The sequence below is a fragment of the Dendropsophus ebraccatus genome, chromosome 11 (assembly GCF_027789765.1).
Source record: "Dendropsophus ebraccatus isolate aDenEbr1 chromosome 11, aDenEbr1.pat, whole genome shotgun sequence".
Taxonomy (NCBI): domain Eukaryota; kingdom Metazoa; phylum Chordata; class Amphibia; order Anura; family Hylidae; genus Dendropsophus; species Dendropsophus ebraccatus.
The window spans coordinates 4,493,011-4,509,763 of record NC_091464.1 but is presented as its reverse complement, the minus strand read 5'-3'; the positions used below and the strand labels follow the sequence as shown (position 1 = coordinate 4,509,763).

At 47.6% G+C, this 16,753-nt stretch overlaps 1 protein-coding gene across 3 annotated transcripts in view; it reads left to right on the top strand.

The window, feature by feature from the left end:
* The window catches only part of AHCYL1 (adenosylhomocysteinase like 1), a 158,077-nt gene that overhangs the window by 55,339 nt on the left and 85,985 nt on the right, over positions 1 to 16,753 (top strand). For 2 of the 3 annotated variants that reach the window (XM_069945862.1, XM_069945863.1), the window contains 2 exons: positions 4,765 to 4,941; positions 12,463 to 12,531. The gene's annotated coding sequence lies outside the window, so the exon portion shown is untranslated. Of the gene's footprint in view, positions 1 to 4,764; positions 4,942 to 12,329; positions 12,347 to 12,462; positions 12,532 to 16,753 lie in introns of those variants that run through there. The other variant, XM_069945864.1, reaches the window with a different exon arrangement.

Below are 16,753 nucleotides of genomic sequence, written 5' to 3'. Positions count from 1 at the left end.
TCTTGTGCTCTATGTGGCTATGAGTGATGGCATCCTGAAGAAGACATCCCAGCATTGAACCTTTTTGGTTGTTGTTTTTTTTTTTTTCTTTTTTTGCTCCTTTTATTGCAAATATTTGCAGTCTGATAAACTGGTAGCAAATATTAACAATCTCATCCAGGTTCAAAATCAATGATTTTGTTATCTGTACCTGCTGGACGTTGTTACACAATATAAGCTGACAAACGCCAGACTTTCACTTCCACCTCCTAGATCCTCCTAGGGTCAGTGACCTTCTTATCTTATTGATAAGCTCCTGACTAGCAGACTCCCCTGTGTAATGCTTATATGGCCAGAATGAGCGTCTGAGGGCTCCGAGTAACAGTCCCTCTAGGACAGGTAACACAATGCTTATCATTATTTGCGGCCCTCTTTTGGTGTTAAATGGTGGCTGTCACATGAACGTAGTGTGACCATAGCAAGACGAGCTGATGTACGCCATCTTTGTCTGCTGTGCCTCCACAAGGCATAACATATTGTGCGGCCATGAGATGCATTGTTATCGGCTGCACATCCCCTATTTACACACAGAGACGTGCGGCCGATAACAATGATTTCAAACTAACCGACATGCTGATCCCTGTGCCATCCTCTCTCCCATTCTGGATACTATCTGTGTATGTCAGACACTCACCTGATCCGTGTGCCATCCTCTCTCCCATTCTGGATACTATCTGTGTATGTCAGACACTCACCTGATCCCTGTGCCATCCTCTCTCCCATTCTGGATACTATCTGTGTATGTCAGACACTCACCTGATCCCTGTGCCATCCTCTCTCCCATTCTGGATACTATCTGTGTATGTCAGACACTCACCTGATCCCTGTGCCATCCTCTCTCCCATTCTGGATACTATCTGTGTATGTCAGACACTCACCTGATCCCTGTGCCATCCTCTCTCCCATTCTGGATACTATCTGTGTATGTCAGACACTCACCTGATCCCTGTGCCATCCTCTCTCCCATTCTGGATACTATCTGTGTATGTCAGACACTCACCTGATCCCTGTGCCATCCTCTCTCCCATTCTGGATACTATCTGTGAATGTCAGACACTTTTGGTGGTGTACCGCCGTGGGTGTTACCGCGTAGGTGCTGCCCTGCCCTGTGTTCTGTCGTGATGCCAGTGCCGGTTGGGCACACAGGTATGGTGGTACACCTGCTTTTATTTTGAGCGGGCTGGCGATACCTTTTTCCCCTGTAGACAGTGACCTGCTGGGCTGTTTCAGGATCCCTTGGGCAATTATGATGGTGGTCTGGGGTGGAGTAGTGACCCACCCGGACTATTGGCACTGCCACCCACAGAAAAGGGAGATGACCCAAGAAAATGTGATTACTGTGTCGGTGCTTAATCAAGAATCACAGAGTCCCGTTAAAATAAATATAATATTGTTTACTGTGAAGATACTTGATACAGGAGAATACAGTATATGTTAGTCTTGATAAGTTACTTAATACTTTAGAGTCCAGATCTGTACTGAGAGTGAAAAGGTGACACAGCCGTGCTGACTGAGTTGCATGCTGAGAGGTAGAAAAAGGATCAGCAGAGTAGAGAGGAGGATGTTGAGAGAGTCCCAACCCAAGTATTACTGTGCTCTGTAGGTAGAATACTTGCAATTAGAGAGAATACTTGTGCCCGTGTTTTGACTCTTTGGTCTTTGCACCACCTATTGCCCACCAGTGTTGGGTGACCCGTCCTAGAGGGTGACACAAGCCCCAGACCTTGTTACCTGGGATGAGCAGACTGGACAGAGTTCTCCGATTACACCCACGCTGCGAGATAGAGTGCATAGGCTTCAAGCAACTTTGCTCTATCCGGATCAGTGCTTTTACTTCTTTGTGGATACAGTTCTGCACTCTGTTCCTCTGTTCCACGGAGTGGGTTAGGATGATCCCTGACTTGTCCTCTCTTCTAGTGACTTAACACTGCATAATGTGTCGTAAGGTTGCTTGAAGAGAAATTAAGTACGCCTACGCCTAGACCACAACTTTGACTGGCACGAACCAGGGCACAACTTGACTGCTGTAGGTAGCGCTGTAGCCTGAATCCCTCCTCCATAGAATCCAAGGCAAAAAGACCCTACATTTCCTCTACCCATGTGACTTCCTTCCTACAGCGTGTGTAAACTGTGCTGTGAGTGGGTGAGGAGTGTGTGTAAAGAAGTAAACAGAGATGATCGGTAAGAAGAAGAAAGAACTCTCATTGATGTACAGACCCATGTGGTACATAAGCAAACAATAACCCTATGGTTACTACAGCTGTGCAATATCTAGATATAAACACTTATATCAATGACATCTAATGGTAAAAATTTAGTATTGCTACATTACCACTTACACTATCAAGTACAGGCTTTTGCGCATGGTGTAACCAATAGCAACACCCGTGGTGGGATACCACACACTTACCTGATCCCTGATTTATCCTTTCACCCAGTCTGGATACTATCCCCTTAACGACATAGGGCGTATATTTACGCCCTGATGCCGATAGGGACGTTCAGAGCGGGGCTTCGCGGCGACCCTGCTCTGAACCGCGGCGGTCCCGGGTGCCGCTTGTAGCCCGGGACCGCAGGTATTAGCGGGCACGGTCCAATCGCCGTGCCCACTAATACAGTAATCAGATGCAGCTGTCAAAGTTGACAGCTGCATCCGATTACCAGACGCAGCGTCATCCCTGGTGTCTAGTGGGGAGATCGCTCCTCCGGGATGCTATCCCGGAGGAGCGATCTCTGTAACTGAAGCCGGCCGGGGACCGCTCCAAGATGGCGCCGTCCCCGTCCCCTGCAGCAGCCGGAAGTAAACGAGTGCCTATCTCATGGATCTCTGCAGCATATCTATGCTGCAGAGATCTCTATGAGAGATCAGAGCACTTATACTAGAAGTCCCCTAGGGGGAATAACCCTAACCCCAGGGGGGAATAACCCTAACCCCAGGGGGGAATAACCCTAACCCCAGGGGGGGAATAACCCTAACCCCAGGGGGGAATAACCCTAACCCCAGGGGGGGAATAACCCTAACCCCAGGGGGGAATAACCCTAACCCCAGGGGGGGAATAACCCTAACCCCAGGGGGGGAATAACCCTAACCCCAGGGGGAATAACCCTAACCCCAGGGGGGCTTCTAGTATAAGTGTAAAAGTAAAAAAAAAAGTGTTGTTTATAGTAAAAAGCCCCCTCCCCTAATAAAAGTCAGAATCACCCCCCTTTTCCCAGGTTATTAATAAAAGTAAATAAAAATAAATAAACATGTTTGGTATCGCCGCGTGCGTAATCGCCCGAACTATTAATTAATCACATTCCTGATCTCGCACGGTAAACGGCGTCAGCGCAAAAAAGTTCCAAAGTGCAAAATTGTGCATTTTTGGTCGCATCAAATCCAGAAAAATTGTAATAAAATGCGATCAAAAAGTCGTATATGCGCAATCAAGGTACCGATAGAAAGAACGCATCATGGCGCAAAAAATGACACCTGACACAGCCCCATAGACCAAAGGATAAAAGCGCTATAAGCCGTGAATGGAGCGATTTTAAGTGACGTATATTTGTTGACAATGGTTTGAATTTTTTACAGGCCATCAGATACAATATAAGTTATACATGTTATACATCATAGTAATCGTAACGACTTGAGGAACATGCATAACAAGTCAGTTTTACCCCAGGGCGAATGGCGTAAAAACACATTTCCCCCAAATAAACAAAATGCGTTGTTTTTTTTTTTCAATTTCACCACACTTTGAATTTTTTTCTGGTTTCGCAGTGTACTTAATGGAAAAATTCAGTCGTCATTGCAAAGTACAATTAGGGAAGCAAAAAATAAGGGGTCATGTGGGTTTCTAGGTGGAAAAATGCAAGTGCTATGACCTTTTAAACACAAGGAGGAAAAAACGAAAACGCAAAAATCGAAATTGGCTCTGGCTATCTGTGCATGTCAGACACTCACCTGATCCTTGTGCCTGTGCTATCCTTTCTCCTAGTCTGGATACTATCTGTGCATGTCAGACACTCACCTGATCCTTGTGCCTGTGCTATCCTTTCTCCTAGTCTGGATACTATCTGTGCATGTCAGACACTCACCTGATCCTTGTGCCTGTGCTATCCTTTCTCCTAGTCTGGATACTATCTGTGCATGTCAGACACTCACCTGATCCTTGTGCCTGTGCTATCCTTTCTCCTAGTCTGGATACTATCTGTGCATGTCAGACACTCACCTGATCCTTGTGCCTGTGCTATCCTTTCTCCTAGTCTGGATACTATCTGTACATGTCAGACACTCACCTGATCCTTGTGCCTGTGCTATCCTTTCTCCTAGTCTGGATACTATCTGTGCATGTCAGACACTCACCTGATCTTTGTGCCTGTGCTATCCTTTCTCCTAGTCTGGATACTATCTGTGCATGTCAGACACTCACCTGATCCTTGTGCCTGTGCTATCCTTTCTCCTAGTCTGGATACTATCTGTGCATGTCAGACACTCACCTGATCCTTGTGCCTGTGCTATCCTTTCTCCTAGTCTGGATACTATCTGTGCATGTCAGACACTCACCTGATCCTTGTGCCTGTGCTATCCTTTCTCCTAGTCTGGATACTATCTGTTCATGTCAGACACTCACCTGATCTCTGTGCTGCTGGATACTATTTGTGCATGTCAGACATTCACATGATCCGGGTATTCAGTGAACCTGTCAATGTTTGGGTTCAGCTCACCTCTATATTTTCCAGGTCTCCCTCGGGTGGCATCCATCTTCTGCAGGCGTGGGGAACCAATTGCTGAGCGTTCAGGTCCGGATAACGCTGCTGAACACTATGACAGGTTGTCTGAACACTAATGGTAACCAGAAGAGCTTCAGCAATCAGCATAGCACCTATATCCAGAAAACAAGCCCAGCCACATAGTAGGCATGTATAGCATCTATGTTTATGTATAATATGTATGTAGATATGTAAAGTATGCATGTATAGTATCTATGTATGTATGGTATGTATGTGTATATATATATGTATGTATGTATATATGTGTATGTATAGTATGTATAATAACGCTTTATCAAATAAAATATCTATAAAGATAAATAATATGAGACAGGATGAATCACAACGGAGAACAAGGCAGCGGCCAAAACATACGTGTCAGGGCGGGGGCCTCGTCAGGATTTTGGGTTTAGCGTATGCCTAACAGGTATATTTCTCATACACTTTAGGCTGGGTTCACACTACGTATATTTCAGTCAGTATTTGGTCCTCATATTGCAACCAAAACCAGGAGTGGATTAAAAACACAGAAAGGATCTGTTCACACAATGATGTAATTGAGTGGATGGCCGTCATTTAATGGCAAATATTTGCTGTTATTTTAAAACATCGGCTGTTACATTGAAATAATGGCCGTTATTTACTGTTATATGGCGGCCATCCACTCAATTACACCATTGTGTGTGAACAGAGCCTTTCTGTGTTTTTAATCCACTCCTGGTTTTGGTTGCAATATGAGGACCACAATACTGACTGAAATATACGTAGTGTGAACACAGCCTTAAAGTGATCCTGTCACCCCCATTACTTTCACTTCATTTCATCAGTAGACAGTGTCACCTGGGCGGGGCTTTATTGGAGGTGGGTTCCATCTCCTATATGTACAGTGTCACCTGGGCGGGGCTTTATTGGAGGTGGGTTCCATCTCCTATATGTACAGTGTCACCTGGGCGGGGCTTTATTGGAGGTGGGTTCCATCTCCTATATGTACAGTGTCACCTGGGCGGGGCTTTATTGGAGGTGGGTTCCATCTCCTATATGGACAGTGTCACCTAGGCGGGGCTTTATGGGAGGTGGGTTCCATCTCCTATATGGACAGTGTCACCTAGGCGGGGCTTTATGGGAGGTGGGCTCCTTTTCCTATATGAACAGTGTCACCTAGGCGGGGCTTCATGGGAGGAGGGCTCCATCTCCTATATGGATAGTGTCACCTGGGCAGGGCTTCACAGCAGTTGGGCCTCATCTTCTACATGGACAGTGTCACCTGGGCGGGGCTTCATGAGGTGGGTCCCTTCTCCTATATGGACAGTGTAACCTGGGCGGGGCTTCATGGGAGGTGCGCCCCTTCTCCTATATGGACAGTGTAACCTGGGCGGGGCTTCATGGGAGGTGGACCCCACCTCCTATATGGACAGTGTCATCTGGATGGGGCTTCACAGCAGTTGTGCCTCATCTTCTATATGGACAGTGTCACCTGGGCGGGGCTTCACAGCAGTTGTGCTTCATCTTCTATATGGACAGTGTCACCTGGGCGGGGCTTCACAGCAGTTGGGCCTCATCTTCTATATACGGACAGTGTCACCTGGGCGGGGCTTCATGGGAGCTGGGCCCATCTCTTATATGGACAGTGTCACCATCTCCCCACCCATTTGACACTGTCCACCAATGAAATGATTTTAGAGCAGAAAGAAGACACAGACAAGTGTTATACAGGTGTATATACACTCAGCGGCCACTCTATTAGGTAGACCATGCTAGTAACGGGTTGGACCCCCTTTTGCCTTCAGAACTGCCTCAATTCTTGGCGGCATAGATACAACAAGGTGCTGGAAGCTTCCTCAGAGATTTTGGTCCATATTGACATGATGGCATCACACAGTTGCCGCAGATTTGTCGGCTGCACATCCATGATGCCAATCTCCCGTTCCACCACATCCCAAAGATGCTCTATTGGATTGAGATCTGGTGACTGTGGAGGCCATTGGAGTACAGTGACCTCATTGTCATGTTCAAGAAACCAGTCTGAGATGATTCTAGCTTTATGACATGGCGCATTATCCTGCTGAAAGTCGCCATCAGATGTTGGGTCCATTGTGGTCATAAAGGGATGGACATGGTCAGCAACAATACTCAGGTAGGCTGTGGCGTTGTAACCATGCTCAATTGGTACCAAGGGGCCCAAAGAGTGCCAAGAAAATATTCCCCACACCATGACACCACCACCACCAGCCTGAACCGTTGATACAAGGCAGGATGGATCCATGCTTTCATGTTGTTGACGCCAAATTCTGACCCCTACCATCCGAATGTCGCAGCAGAAATCGAGACTCATCAGACCAGGCAACGTTTTTCCAATCTTCTACTGTCCAATTTCGATGAGCTTGTGCAAATTGTAGCCTCAGTTTCCTGTTCTTAGCTGAGCGGAGTGGCCCCCGGTGTGGTCTTCTGCTGCTGTAGCCCATCTGCCTCAGAGTTGGCCGTACTGTGCGTTCAGAGATGCTCTTCTGCCTACCTTGGCTGTAACGGTTGGCTATTTGAGTCACTGTTGCCTTTCTATCAGCTGGAACCAGTCTGCCCATTCTCCTCTGACCTCTGGCATCAACAAGGCATTTCCGCCCACAGAACTGCCGCTCACTGGATGGTTTTTCTTTTTCGGACCATTCTCTGTAAACCCTAGAGATGGTTGTGCGTGAAAATCCCAGTAGATCAGCAGTTTCTGAAATACTCAGACCAGCCCTTCTGGCACCAACAACCATGCCACGTTCAAAGGCCTCAAATCACCTTTCTTCCCCATACTGATGCTCGGTTTGAACTGCAGGAGATTGTCTTGACCATGTCTACATGCCTAAATGCACTGAGTTGCCGCCATGTGATTGGCCGATTAGAAATTAAGTGGTAACGTGCAGTTGGACAGGTGTACCTAATAAAGTGGCCGGTGAGTGTATATAACATGTGCATCATTTAAGTTTGTGGATGGTGCGGAGAACGGCACATAGAGTAAGGAGGGGGGGGGGGCGGCGGATCACTTTCACTGTTATTTACACCTGCGGTATGTACTGTACCTGGGCACTATGTCTCTGCAGCAAACAGGCGCTTGTGGATGTTCAGACCATTTCACTAAATGGTCTTTTACACCGGGTGATTATTGGCCAGGAATGTGGCAAGAAACGCTCCTGCGGCCTTTAATTGGTCCATGTAAAAGTGACAGGGAAAATGCCCGATTGGGACTTCTGAGCCTGCTTCGAAATTTTTCATTATCGTCCGCACATCTACCTGTGTAAATAGGGAATGTAGGGCAGATAACGAGAAACTGACAGCATGGATATACAAATATCTGTGCTGTCAGTTTCCAGATCACACAGCAGTACATACTTACCTAGTGCGCCTCTGCTGTGATCCGGCATCCTCTTCCTCTGGGTCTCTTGTGCAGCTGCTGTGTCTTCATGCTGTCGCCTCCTCCAGGATGATTGACAGCCGCAGGAGGTGGAGCCTGAAGACACAGCAGCTGGACAGGATGCCAGATGACTGCAGCACCCTAGGTAAGTATGTACTGCTGTGCGATCTGGAAACTGACAGCACGCATATATATGTACAGTATATCAATGCTGTCCGTTTCCATGGCTTCACCAATGATACATTGTGACCATCTGCTCGATTAGTTGCGCGGTGTAAAGGTACTGCAATCAGTGAGATCAGCGCTTGTTTAGTGTCATGGATTGTAGTACCACATTACAGTTATCCTATACTCCAGGCTTTCCTGCCCCCTTGTCCTCCTTTTCTTTATCTCTATGGCTGTTTTATCCTGTACATACTATGCGGTGTTGCTTGTTTTCAGCTGTCGGATTCCTGTTTGTCTCATTAGTAACATTGGCGGCACTTCAGCCAGGAAATGCTTGTCGCCTTACACAGCTGTCAGGGTGACGGGTATACACCGGACATTCCCTCTATACTGTATATATATATATAATGCTGTACGCCTGAGCTGTAGATAATATCCTCTCCCAGTAAACCTCACCCTCCATAAGGATGTGTGTCGCCCTTTGCACATACAGATCTCGGTCACATACTTGTGGTTGTGTAAGCGTAGTCGTGTTCCCACACGTTCCAGTGGAAGATCACTTACTTTCTCTTTTATTTCTCACTTTTCCTGTAACAATCATTAAATAACACGGAAATACTCAGACAAAGCTACGGACAGGCCGATGATAGAGAGACTAGATAAGCCATTCCATGCAGGGAAACTCTTTATAAGTGGATTGATCTGTCGCCTAATGGATGGATAACTGACATTGTGACACTAGACACTTGGGTGCTCAGAATGTTGTTAAAGGGATTATCCAGCGCTGCAAAAACATGGCCACTTTCCCCCTACTGTTGTCTCCAGTTCAGGTGCGGTTTGCAATTAAGCTCCATTTACTTCAATGGAACTGAGCTTCAAAACCCAAACTGGAGGCATCAGTAAGAGGAAAGTGGCCATGTTTTTGTAGCGCTGGATAACCCCTTTAAAGGGGAAGTTAACAAAAAATAAATCTTACAAATCAACTGGGGCCAGAGATTTGTAATTAACTTCTTTAAAAAAATTTCTAGTCTTCCAGTGCATATCAGCTGCTGTATGTCCTGCAGGAAGTGGTGTATTCTCTCCAGTCTGACACCGTGCTCTCTGCTGCCACCTCTGTCCATGTCAGGAACTGCCCAGAGCAGCAGCAAATCCCAAAAGAAAACCTCTCCTGCTTCAGGGTCCAGCTTAAACTTAAATAAGTGCAACTTTACTTGTAGGAAACTATTTAAAGGCACAGTACATTAAATTACAGTCCTTTTCAGGTTTGAGGTTACTGACTGGGATCCTTTGAAGTGATGCGTGAAATACTTTTGGAGAAATCAATGCTTAGCGCAGGTATACAGTAGGGAATATTTTTGGGAAGTTTTGAGCCTAGTGTCTAGTTTCTTTACAGTAAGGTTGACTTGACGGGGGAGGGGGACGGACTTCTCAGCTGTAGAGGCTCTAACCACCTGGTGTGAGTGTCATGACTATGATGATTGGGGCTGTGCGGCTGAGAAGGCGGTGAGTCTGGTGTTCCTGCGCAGTGTCCTGCACCCTGTCTGAACACAGGTGTACCTTAGGTTGGTTCAGCCCCACCCACATTGCTTGCTATGCTTTTGGCAGCTTCAGGGTTAATCTGCTGCTGTTTAGGCGATCTGTGTTGAGGATATAGCGATCACCCGGGCCCCCCCCCCCCCCCGCGTGGAATAGAAGTGGAGGCAGCGGACCGCTGCTGCATGCTATGGGCTGCGTGGACGATCTAGCGATCACCCGGGCACCCCACCCCACCCCCGCGTGGAATAGAAGTGGAGGCAGCAGACCGCTGCTGCATGCTATGGGCTGCCTGGACGATCTAGTGATCACCCGGGCACCCGACCCCCACCCCACCCCCGCGTGGAATAGAAGTGGAGGCAGCAGACCGCTGCTGCATGCTATGGGCTGCCTGGACGATCTAGCGATCACGCGGGCACCCCACCCCCGCGTGGAATAGTGGCGGCAGGGAGCGGGGAACAAGGAGCAAACAATTGTTTCTCTGCTGTGACTTGTAGTTCTCTGACTTCCTTGTTTGCCGCCTACCTTGATTGTATTGCCTGACCCTATTTTTGGGCCATGTTAGGGCTTATTTGGGATCGCTGATCTCAGTCATTAGCTTCAGGGGTCTGCTACACATAGCAGCATCCCTGGCCCTCAGGTTCTCTAACCTGCTGTTAGTTTCCCTTTAAGAAAGGAAACTTGGTCTTTTTTTTTTTTTTCAAGCACGTATTTTATTTTCAATTTTTTTTTACACATAACATGTAGGCAGAACATATAAGCACGGAGAGAATGCATCTTCAGAAGGTGCAATAACTTCATATATCATAAGTATGTCAGCCAATAATATCACATATCCAGCTGAAACTGCCAAAGGTAGAAGCAGGATCAACAACAAACTCCCCCCACCCCCCCTAAATGCCCTCCCAACAACATAATTACCCCCCTCCCTCCCCACTCACAGGAGTAGGAACACTCATGCACCATCTAATTGCCACTCTTAGTTCCCTCGCCGGCTCAGCATCCAATTGATCCATCAACAAGTAGTGTTTCATTTGGGCTAGAAGAGCGTAGATAGAGGGCATGTCCCCAGTCAGCCACCTGGCTAGTAGACAACGCTTTGCCACCAAGGTGAGCGATCACCGCATCAGGTGGGGGAATGTGTAGGATGATTAGATGAGGGGTAAGTGGGCAGGAGAACTGGGGTTTATCGTTTAGCCACTCCAGCAACGACTTCCAAAAGGATTGGACAGGAATATAGGCCATGTTCTAAATCTGTACCCACCTCCCCACATTTCGGGCAGGCTATAATCCTGTCTGGGTGTGACGAGGTTCTGGGAAAAGTGAATCCATAGGTTGCATGGTGCATTATTCTAAACTGAGATTCCCTCCATTGTTCAGAAATGATAATTGATCTGATAATGTTCCACCCTTTAAAGGAGAAGTCCGGAGCTCCCGGTGCTTCCTTGTGTCCCCGGCCGGGGTGGGGGAGGGCTGACGCGGCCAGCATGCAGGAGCAGAGAGCGGTGGCTGGCGGCGGGATAGCGTGAGGAGTGGGCGGGAGTGAGTCAGCGGCACGGGCGTCGGGGAGTCAGCGGCGCGATAGTTAGTTTGAAGCCGGGAGGAGGAGGGGGAGCAGAGGAGGAGGGGGCATGAAGAGCGTCCCTTGTGTGATGGGCATAGATATACACAGTACTACTCCCCCATTATCTGCAGATAATGGGGGAGTAGTACTGTGTATATGTGCCCAGCACCGAGCAGGGAGGGAGGGGGGAGGTAGATGGCACTTCTCTCCCTCCCTGCTCGGTGCCCTGCAAATGTATTCATTGAGTACATTTATGGGATACTTTGGGGAGCAAAGTATGTAAGTATGGAGCATGTATTCCATAAATGTATTCAACCACAAAGTACAGTACATAACATTACATTACATACACATCAAATGATTCAATAGAGTGTCCAGCAGGGGCGCACTATATATAGAAGTCATGGTATTCATTGACTTCTATACATAGAGCGCTCCCTGCTGGACACTCCATAGTAATTACACCATTCGTCGTGACGTCGCTGCTTCTGAGAGAATTCTTACACTTCCTGATACACTAAATTAATGTATATATGAGCATTTCCCATAATTAATGTACATTGTATAACTTTCCATAAGTAATAACATATAAAAAATTAATTTTGGCTGGACTTCCCCTTTAAGGGCCTTATCCAGGAGCTCAAGGAAACTTGGTCTTAACTGATGTCCGAGCATTTCTGAAACTACTGCTAGAGACATATAGGCTTACTGAGATGGGCGGGGCATTGACACAAGGGACAGGGTTATATGGGTGGGAGGAACAGGATGTTCTAAATGTGCACCGCAAAGACTACTGGGAAATGTAGTCTGATAGCATTGCAAGGGAAGAGGAATAGTAAGAGAGACTCAAGAGGCAGAAAACTGCAACTACATGAAGCATGTCAGGGGGGACATAGGTGAGAGCCTTGCACTGTTTGGAAGTTTTTTCCCCAAGGCTTCCTGGAGTAAATTTTGCTGAGCGACCAGATGGCCTAGGTATTTTTTTTGTAAATTATTGTTTTATTTCTTCCAGCTAAAACCGTGGTGTTAGATTCATTTGTGAATGTGCCATTTCAGACCCCCATGATGGAAATCCTATAGGGTGAGTACCCCGCAGGTTGTCACAATATATGTGTGTATATATTATATAAGAAAAACCCTTTCTTTTGCTATGTGAGCTGTATTTTCTCTCTATACAACCTCCACTACAAACTATCAGGCTGATTGGGCAGATTACCGCTCCATGTAATAAAGACGATGATCATCAATCGGCTGATCATTGCCTTTCAGCAAGTTTAAGGATCACCGGCCGCTGACGGTGCATCAAAATGTGTAATAGTTGATGCACGGCTGATGGCTGATGACCTGCCTGTGACTTACCTGTCCAGGCTCCCCTGGTGTCCCGGTGCCTCTTACATGCGTTTCCTGCTCCCCGTAGCTGCCTCTGACACTTCTGCCATTACACTGACTGATAAATGGTAATAAATTAATGGGGTATTCTGCTTAAACATGACTTCTGATATGTTGCTGTGCATGGTGAAACTAACAATTCCTTCCATACTTGTTAGTATCTATTCAGTCTCCTTCCCCCAGTTCTCGGCTTCTGATTTCTGCTGAAAACACAAAAATCTGTGTGTGAGCTTTTCTCTGTCTCCCCCTTCTTCCCCCTCCCTTCTGCAACAGCTACTCTGAACTTGACAAAGCGCTGCTGCGTGAAACTGTTGTGATTGCAGAGACGCTCCCGCACCTATTCCACCCTTCCCCCTCCCCGGTATGATTTGATGCCAATAAACCACTGAAGATTACTGTTGATTGGTGAGTGCATTGGACTTTGTCTCTCCTGCGTATGCCATTTCAGTTCTCCTTTTCTCCGCTGCACCCCGAACACCATCTCAGTAGGTTCATCTACGTCGCCACATTACCTCAGTATATTTACGTGAGCCAGTTACACCTTTAGGCTGCGTTCACATTACGTATATTTCATTCAGTATATTTCAGTCAGTATTGCAACCAAAACCAGGAGTGGATTGAAAACACAGAAAGGCTCTGTTCACATAATGTTGTAATTGAGTGGATGGCCGCCATATAATGGCAAATATTTGCTGTTATTTTCGAACAACGGCTGTAATATTGAAATAATGGCCGTTATTTACTGTTATATGACGGCCATCCACTCAATTTCGCCATTGTGTAAACAGAGCCTTTCTGTGTTTTCAGTCCACTCCTGGTTTTGGTTGCCATGAGGACCTGACATGAGGACCAAATACTGCCTGAAATATACTGTGTGTGAACCCAGCCTTAGTGTGGGCGCTGCCCTCTATTGACTGTTTGTTGTATATCAGAAGTTATGTTTGAGATCCCTTTGAGTGAAGGTTGTATAGCAAATTGATTTATTTTGCATTAGAGAAACAAAATTTTAACCCCATAACGACATCGGGCGTACCCATACGCCCCCGTTGCCTGGGCTTTAACGCAAACGGGCGTATGGGTACGCCCGATGTTTCCCCGATCGCTGCGTGTTCACACACAGCGGTCGGGGAAGATGGCCTGCTATAAATCATAGCAGGCCATCTTAGCTTCACGGCACGTGGGGTGGTTAACACCCCCCGTGCTTACGATCGCCGCTATAGGCTGATCAATTCAGATCAGCCAATAGCGGCGATCGGAACCTTTCCGGGTCATCTGTGACCCGATGACCCGGAAAAAAATGGCGATCGGTGCTGTCCGAGGACGGCACCGACCGCCATTACTGTAAAAAGTAATGGTGGTCACCGTGCCACCGGCCCGATCGCCGTGAACGGCCGGCCGTTCACGGCGATCGGGCCGGTGGCACGGCGATCAGAGTCCCACAATATAGTAAATACCTGCCCTGGACCCCTCAGCTAGGTAGCCGAGGGGTCCAGAGCAGGTATTTGTACATTACTCACCTGTCCCGGGCTCCTGATCGGCGTCTTCCGGGTTCGCGGCATCCTCGTCTTCGTTCGGGTCTTCGGCTTCCTCCGTGACGTCACATTCGGCTTCTCTCGGCTATTTTCGGCTCCAGCGTCGGCTTCTTCCGTATTTTGCGCTCTGCTGCCCTCTAGCGGCTGATATGTGTAATACACTTATCAGCAGCTACAGGGATGTTCAGAATGTAGAAAAAGTTTTGTTTTTTTTTTTTCAATTTTTTTTTTTCTATTTTCCGCACCCTATCGCCGCTGAGTGTTGATCAGCATCGCACGAAAGTGCGCTGCTAATCAGCAACTCCTCCTTTTTGGCGTAGGGTGTTTTTTTTTCTATATTCTACTGCCACAGTCTGCTAATAAGTGCCGCACATAAGTGCGGCATTTATCAGCAACTCTTTTGTTGGCGTAGGTTTTTTTTTTATACTTACTGTAAAAAACACTACATTACACCACACTACATTGAATAAAGTTTGACACTACACCACTATATACCCCATATACTAATCCCCGTATAAAGATGGCCCCCAGGGTGTTTTCGGCGTCAGAGGGATACGTTATTATTACCTCCGACACCGAAACAGCCAGTGAGGATGAATGGGGGATCCTTCTTTCCTCCATTCATCCTCATCATCCAGTGACGTGTCTGGGGGTAGCGTAGCGTACGTTGCCCCCCAGACACGTCTTTTCCGCCAGTACCGTCCCAATAAGAGATCACGGTATGGTGTGAAATTCTACACACTCTGTGAGCGTACCTCAGGGTACACTTACAGATTTTCTGGTACGTGCACACTGCGGAATGGCGAAGGATAACCCTTTGTGCATTCCGCAGCTGGCACCCACCGGCGGACTGATGCGGGCGCATGTCTCCACCCGTGTCATAGACTCCATGTTATGCACGGGCGGAATCCGTCGTCCATCCAAAGAATGAACACATTGGACGGAGAGCGGAATCCGCCCGGGCATAGAATGGAGTCTATGACACGTGTGGAGACGGCGGCCTGCATCACTCCGCCGGTGGGTGCCAACTGCGGAATGCACGAAGGGTAATCTGTCGCGATTCCGCAGTGTGCACGTACCCTTAGAGTGTATGTAGGAAGGGACACCCGAATCCAGCCCCCAGATGCCCCCCCCCCCCATCCTCGGAACAAGTGGGAAGATCGTCCGGGAACTGATCTTCCCACTGCTGGATAAAGGTCACCACCACCTGTACGGGGATAACTTTTATACCAGCACCCCCTCCTCTGGTCACTCGCTGCCCTGTAGCTTGCGGCACGATCCGAAAATATTAGAAGCAGTAATAGAGCCCTAATATTTAGCAGCCATGGAGCGGCCCCAGCGCTTCTGGATATGAAGGACCCCGTATCGCACCAGGGCAACATTTTCCAGGTGACGTCCCCCACGCTGGAGAACAGGAGACCCCAGAAGAAGTGCAGAGTGTGGTGTAACAGGGGGATCAGGAAGGACACCATTTTCCCGTGTGACACCTGTCCTGATCGCCCCGACCTCTGCATACTGGATCGCTCCAAGGCGCACCACACGTCATTGGGGTTCTACATTATCTAAATTCTGTCCCTTATTCCTATTTCAGGGGTCACGTTGATCCAGGGATTATTCTGATCGCCATTATGGAGTCGGGAAGGAATTTTCCCCTGTGATGAGGCTACAGTCGTCTGCCTCACAAGGGTTTTTTTTTGCCTTCCTCTGGATCAACACAGGTTGAGTTTGATGGACACCGGTCATTTCCAACCTTTTAAACTAATAATTGGCCTAATACCCCCAAATAAATTAGAATTGTCCCTTTTCCCCAGCTAAATAGGTATGGCCGCCATTCCCATTAGAGGATGCCATGATGCAATTACAAAGCCTCTGTGCGGCCAGGACAGTAGAAACCCCCCACAAGTGACCCCATTCTGGAAACTACACCCCATAAGGAATCTAAGAAGGGGGGCAGCGGGGATATGGCCCCCTGGTGACGGCCACATTTGGGACGTGAAAATGAAAAAAATTGTATTTTTTATTTTCTCGGCACATGTTCTACGTAAGTGCCCGTCACCAGTGGGGTCCATATGCTCACTGCACCCCTTGTTAGATTCCTTATGGGGTGTAGTTTCCAGAATGGGGTCACTTGTCGGGGGTTTCTACTGTCCTAGCAGCACAAGAGCTTTGTAATTGCGACATGGCCTCCATCCTCCATTCCAGCCTCTAAATGGCGCTCTGTCCCTTTGGTGACTTGCCCTGTGCCCATATGGCACATTATGCCCACATGTGGGGTATTTTCGTACTCAGGGGACACTACCCTACACGTTTTGTGTTCATTTTCTTTTTTAACCCCTTGTGGAAATGGAAAAAAATCAAGGCTAGACCAACATTTAGTGTAAT